Raw genomic sequence first — 7101 nt, 5'->3', positions numbered from 1 at the left:
GTCCGGACGTGTCCGGCGGCGGCGGAGGAGAAATTTAGGGTTTCGGGGGGAGAAGGAGATCCGAAAATCGGGGGGGGGGGTGTTTAAATAGGCATAGAGGGAGCTAGGAGAGTCCAAATGAGATGCGGTTTTCGGCCACGTGATCATGATCGAATGATCTAGATGATGGAGCAGAGTTAGGTGGGTTTTGGAACAAATTGGAGGGGTGTTGGGCTGCAACACACATGAGGCCTTTTCGGTCCCTCGGTTAACCGTTGGAGTATCAAACGAAGTCCAAATGATATGAAACTTGACAGGCGGTCTACCGGTAGTAAACCAAGGCCGCTTGGCAAGTCTCGGTCCAATCCGGAAATGTTTAATCCCCACACACGAAAGAAAGCTAGAAATGACCACCGGAGGAGAACGAAACGCCGGAATGCAAAACAGACAACGGGGAAAAAGCTCGAATGCATGAGATGAACACGTATGCAAATGCAATGCACATGATGATATGATATGAGAAGCATGATAACGATAACAACACACGGAGACAAAGACCCGAACCCGAGGAAATAAATATAACTTAACGCCGGAAACGGCAAGAGTTGGAGTACAAATTGGGAAAGTTACATCCGGGGTGTTACAAGGTGCCCCTTCAATGGTGATGTTGCCCTCACCAGCGCCGCCCGCCAGAGTTGCAGGTTCAGTGGCGCTGCCAGTTGGGGGTGCAAGGTCGAAGGCGCGGAACTTCTTCAGCAAAGCCTCCACCTGGCTCTTCACGGCTTCGGCAGCGGCTGCACGGCGCTCGCCATCCACGGGCTTGAGCAGTTCGTCAAGGTTGGCGTCGGGATCGGGAAGATGGAGGTGGCTGAAGACGCGCGTCAGTGCAGCAGAGGAGAGCGCACGGGCTTCCCCTTCCACCAAGGGGCCGATCCCATCGACGACGTCTTCAAGCGCCGCGACAAGATGAGGAAGCAGCTGGGTGGGGCCCTCGTCATCTGTCGCCAGCGGCTCCTCCAAGCCCTTCTCGTAGAGTGCCCGCAGCGCCACGCGGGACTTCTCTTCAAGGGACCTGAAGGCCACGCGATCCTCAGCTAGGATCTTCACCTTGGCTTCCAGCTCGGCCTTCTCTGCCTTCATCTCCCGCTCCAGCTTCTCCAAGCGGCTGCGCTTCGTGGCCTGTGCCCTCGCCAACTGCTCCAGCTCGGCGTCGCGACCTCTGACATCGTCCTCTCGGGCCTTCATCTTATCCTCCTCCGCCTTGCGGTCTCGAGCCTCGACCACGCGCTCGTCGCGCATGGCCTCCAGCTCGGCCTCCAGCGACCGGCAGCGATCTTGGGCGGCCCCGGCGTCCTTCAGCGCCACCTTGCGGGCGGCCGTGGGTTGGGCAGCGGCCTGCTTGTCCTCCTTGGAAGCCGCCACGGCCTGGCTCAGCGCCTCCCTGACAGACTCGTCGAACTACAACCAACCAAAGATCAGTTCAAGGCGCCCCGCCAACAGTCGGCGGTCAGCACCTTGGAGGTTGCCCCGAAGCCGCGCCAGCGCGGAAAGGGCCTCCTTCAAGGCGTCGGGCGGAGCAGAAGGATCGCGGGTCAGTGATCCAACCAAAGGAGGAGGCTACGCCGTCGCCAAGACCTGCGAGCTGGAGATGACAGGAAGTGGAGCTGGGGGCTCCTGAACCTTGGCCGCGTCAACAGACGAGCTGGGGATAGGCGCCTCCGAAGCCGGCTTGGCCGAGGAGATCGCCTCCTCCTGAGGCTCGTCCACTGGGCCTCGCGAGGACGACTGAGCAGGAGAAGTGTGGGCGCCATCGCCGCCCATCTGCATTGGAGGAGGTGCGGCCGTGCCAGGCCATTGGGTCCCCGAGGATGTGGCTGCCGCCTCCTTCTTCTTCTTCGAGGACGGCGTCGGCCTAGCAGCACAAGAAGGAAACGTCAGGAAGCCACAATGGAAGCAGGAGCAAGGCCATGACAGGACACTCACTAGTCCACGGTGGCGTATTCCCGCCGCCTCTTTGGAAGTGCGGAGCCGGGGAGCCTCGCGGCCTGAGGCGCATGCGCGTGGGCCCTAGAGATCGGCGAGGCCGCGGTGGCCCCGGGCGGCGGTGAAGCAGGGGCATCGCCCCGAGAGATCAGCGATGATCTGCTCTTTGTCGGGACACCGGACGCCAGCCTCCTCGAGGGGGAGACCCTGGACCTTGTGGTAACCCCAGCAGGGGGCATGGCTTCCCTCAGTGGGTGGTCGTTAATGTAACACCCCGGATGTAATTTACATCATATGTACTCCAACTCTTGCCATTTCCGGCGCTAAGTTATTTTATTTCCTCGGGTTCGGGTTTTTGTCTCCGTGTGTTGTTGTCGTTGTCATGCATCTCATATCATGTCATCATGTGCATTGCATTTGCATACGTGTTCGTCTCATGCATCCGAGCATTTTCCCCGTTGTCCGTTTTGCATTCCGGCGCTCCTATCTCCTCCGGTGGTCCTTTCTACCTTCTTTTCGTGTGTGGGGGTTAAACATTTCCGGATTTGACCGAGACTTGCCAAGCGGCCTTGCTTACTACCGGTAGACCGCCTGTCAAGTTTCGTACCATTTGGACTTCGTTTGATACTCCAACGGTTAACCGAGGGACCGAGGAGGCCTCGTGTGTGTTGCAGCCCAACACCCTTCCAATTTGGCCCAAAACCCACCAAAACCCTCTCCATCATCTAGAGTGTTCGATCACGATCGCGTGGCCGAAAACCGCACCTCATTTGGACTTTCCTAGCTCCCTCCATGCCTATATAAAGAACCCCCTCCGAAATTCACGGGTCTTCTCCCCCGAAACCCTAGTTTTCCACCTCGCGCGCCGTCGGACATGTCCGGATCCGCGCCGGACAAATCCCCGCCGTCAACCGCCGCCTGACACCTGTCCCTGGATCGGTCCCCACATCACCGCCGACCGCACGGGCCCGCTAGGCCCGTGGCCGGCCCTCCCGCCGCCCGACTCGGGCCGAGGCACCCCGACCGCGCCGCCTCCCATCTTCCCCGCGCCCGGCCCCTTTTCTCCCGGCCGGCCGCCGCGCCGCCATTGCCTCCCGCCACCGCGCTCCTCCACGCCGGCGAACTCGCCGCCCGGCGGCCCCGGCGACCTCCGCCGCCCAACCGCGAGCGCCGCCCGCCTCCAGCCTCGCCGGCGACGCCCGCCGCCCCACCGTCTTCCTCCCGCGCCAGCGTGCGCCGCGCCAAGTCCGGCCGCCGTCTCATGCAGCTCCGGCGAGTTCCCCGTTGATCCTCGTTTTGCGTGCGCCCAGATCCAGATTCGGTTGCTACAGTAACCCTAGGGTTGACCCCGATTTTTCCCTAAGTCTGCATATTATTTTGCATTCTTGCTCATGTCGTAACTCTGCATCCGTAACTCAGTTTTGGGCGTGTAGCATTTCAAAATGTTCGTCTCAGAGAGTACATCATTTCATCCCATTGCATTATTTTCATTTGAGCTCATCTTGATGCCCGAAATGCTGTTGGAAGAGAGCTATTTGAGATAATTGTCAGATCTGCTGCACCAAATAGCTATTTGTCATTTTTGCCATGATTAATGTGTGCATGATATGCTCCTGAGCTCTACATGTGTTTTGTTATATGCTTTGCCATCTTTACAGAGGTGCTATCCATGTATTTTTGTGATATGTGTGGTGACTAGCACAAGCTTGCAAAGTAGTGCATTCGTTAATGCTGATTTCAGGGACTTAGAATTTCACTAAGTCCTTGATCTGTTTTTATCAATATGCCATATGTTCATGTTGTTTCCTAGTGATCCGTGCCTCTTTTGAGGATGATCAATAAGGATGATTTGTTACTATTGTGGTGCTCTATCCATTCATGTCTTTGTTTGCAATTATGGAGCACCCTAGCTTGAGTCAATCGAGCTCTACTTTTGCTATTTCATAATTCCTAGCAGATTGTCTACTCGTTAGCGATTTTGCCGAGGATGTTGTTGTTGATCCGTGCATGCTATGTTGTTGTTCTTGCCATGTCTAGCTTCTATAATATGTATTCTTGATGAGTGTATGCTTGGTTTGTCATGCCATGCTCTGTAGTGAGTGCATCGAGCTCGTAAACATGCCTATTCGTTAACAGATTTGCATGATCCAGTTTTTCTCTAAGTCTGTAACCTGATTATGTTTTTGCCATGTTCACATGCTTGCAATTGTATTTTCTGATCCCTTTTGGCTCAAGGTCACTAAGGGACTTTTGTTAAGTGCTTTGAGTAGCTTCATGTCATACCTTGCTTTGCCATGTTAAGTTCCTGTAGCATATAGTTTTCATGCTCCAAAGTGTGCTACCTGATATGAAATTCTAGGCTTGTATTAATTTCACTAAGCCTGAAACATGTTTATCGTTTGCGCTTTTTCCATGCTTGTTTGAACCTGTTAATGGATGAATTGGCCGTAGCTCAGTGTTCATCTTTTGTCAAGCATTATGAGTGGATCCCTGCCATGTATTTTGTTGCCATGTTTGAGTGATGTAGCATATTTATCTTAATGCATTTAGATGGCTACTTGCTGTTTATCGCAAACCATTGCCATATTTGTTTTGCTTGCCATTTCCAAACCGTGCTTCCGATTCCGGTGTTCTTTATATCGATTTCAACCGAAATCACCTCACCTTTCCAGTGGCACTCTTGGATTTCTAATTTGAGGCCAGGTTCAATCATTCCTTGTCAAATCTTGCATATGCATCACATATCGCATCCCGCATATCATACCATGTTTGCATCATATTTGTTTGAGCTTTGCACGTGGTTGATTGTGTTCCTTTGCTTATTTGTCTTGTTTGGGTAGAGCTGGGAGACGAGTTCGCTAACGAGGAGCCCGTTGAGTTTGCTTACGAGGATCAAGTCAACTCTGACAACTTTGCAGGCAAGATGATCATACCCTCGAAATCACTTCTATCTTTGCTTGCTAGATGCTCGCTCTTTTGCTATGCCTATGCTACGATGCCTACCACTTGCTTATCATGTCTCCCAAATTGCCATGTCAAACCTCTAACCCACCATGTCCTAGCAAACCGTTGATTGGCTATGTTATCGCTTTTGCTCAGCCCCTCTTATAGCGTTGCTAGTTGCAGGTGAAGTTTGGAGATCGTTCCTTATTGGAACATTGATTATTATTGGGATATCATTATATTACCTTGTTATTTTAATGCATCTATATACTTGGTAAAGGGTGGAAGGCTCGGCCTCTTGCCTAGTGTTTTGTTCCACTCTTGCCGCCCTAGTTTCTGTCATATCGGTGTTATGTTCCCGGATTTTGCATTCCTTACGCGGTTGGGTGATAATGGGAACCCCTTGATAGTTCGCCTTGAATAAAACTCTTCCAGCAATGCCCAACGTTGGTTTTACCATTTGCCACCTAGCCTTTTTCCCTTGGTTTTCGCGGACTCAAGGGTCATCTTTATTTTAACCCCCTGGGGCCAGTGCTTTTCTAAGTGTTGGTCCAACTGAGCGATGTCCGGGGCTACCAGGGGCAACTCTGGGCTGGCCTACCCGACGTCTTGCTCATCCGGTGTGCCCTAAGAACGAGATATGTGCAGCTCCTATCGGGATTTGTCGGCACATCTGGGCGGTGTTGCTGGTTTAGTTTTACCCTTGTCGAGGATGTCTTGTAGAACCGGGATGCCGAGTCTGATCAGAACATCTCAGGAGAAGGTTTATCCTTCGTTGACCGTGAGAGCTTGTGATGGGCTAAGTTGGGACTCCCCTGCAGGGATTTAAATTTTTGAAAGCCGTGCCCGTGGTTATGGGCAGATGGGAATTTGTTAATGTCCGGTTGTAGATAACTTGAACCTTAACTTAATTAAAATGAATCAATTGCGTGTGTAACTGTGATGGTCTCTTCTCGGCGGAGTCCGGGAAGTGAACACGGTGTTGGAGTAATGTTTGACGTAGGTTGTTCTTTAGTTCTTCGTTCGTGCTTTGCCTTCTCTTCTCGCTCTCTTTTGCGAACAGGTTATCCACCATATATGCTAGTCGCTTGCTGCAGCTCCACATATTACCTTGTCTTACCTATAAGCTTAAATAGTCTTGATCACGAGGGTGCGAGATTGCTGAGTCCCCCTGGCTCACAGATTACTTCCAAACCAGACGCAGGGCCCGATGACTCCGTTCCAGATGATGCGCTTGAGCTCAAGTGGGAGTTTGATGAAGCCTCCCGTCGTTACTATGTGTCTTTCCCTGATGATCAGTAGTGGTGCCCAGTTGGGGCGATCGGGACCATGTCGCTTGTTGGGGTTGATCTTTTATTTTGGTACCATAGTCGGACCATGAGTGTATTGGATGATTGTAATGTTATTATGTACTTTGTGTGACGTGGCGAGTGTAAGCCAACTATGTACCTTTCCCCTTATTATCTTTTTACATGTGTTGTTGTGAAGATTACCTTACTTGCGACATTGCTTTCAATGCGGTTATGCCTCTAAGTCGTGCTTCGACACGTAGGAGATATAGCCGCATTAAGGGCGTTACAGTCGACATCGTCGTCGTCAGGAAAGGCGCGAAGGAGATCGGCCTTGTGCGAGGGGGAGGTCTCCCCAGACCCCTCCAGGGTGGCCACCGAGTCCTCCTCCTCCTCGCCAGAATCACTAGAGGACACCACCACCGGAGTCGTCACCACCGGGGCCTCTGAGGGCGCCGGCGGCACAAGGCCACGTCCATCAAAGACAGGCAGGGCAGCGACAATCTTTGCCCCTTTCGGACGGTGCTACAAGGGAACGAAGGCGTCCGACGGGTACTCCTGGTCGTCTCCAACCAAGGAGCGGAGGGCTGCGCCCAGCTCCATGTTAGACAAGGCTTCCTAGTGCAGGCGGAGGTCGTCACCCCCGTCCCCGAGTTTCCATGAGGGGCGTGGGCGTGACTGGAGCGGAGCCACGCGCTGCGCCATGAACTCCTTCATGATCATGGCCCCCATCAGCTTCGCCGTCGTCGGATCGTCAGGCTTCAGGTCGGCGGTCATCCTCTCCAGCACCAACTTTGCCCGAGGGTCGTCGAGCTTCGCGCGGAACTACTCGTCGTGAGACGTGGGCATCGCCGTCGGCAGCACCAGCCGGGGGTGAGAGCACTTGGCATCCATCAGGACCCACTTG

The sequence above is a fragment of the Triticum aestivum genome, chromosome 2A (genome assembly GCF_018294505.1).
Source record: "Triticum aestivum cultivar Chinese Spring chromosome 2A, IWGSC CS RefSeq v2.1, whole genome shotgun sequence".
Taxonomy (NCBI): domain Eukaryota; kingdom Viridiplantae; phylum Streptophyta; class Magnoliopsida; order Poales; family Poaceae; genus Triticum; species Triticum aestivum.
The sequence above is the reverse complement of the archived record's forward strand: the minus strand, read 5'-3'. Positions refer to the sequence as shown.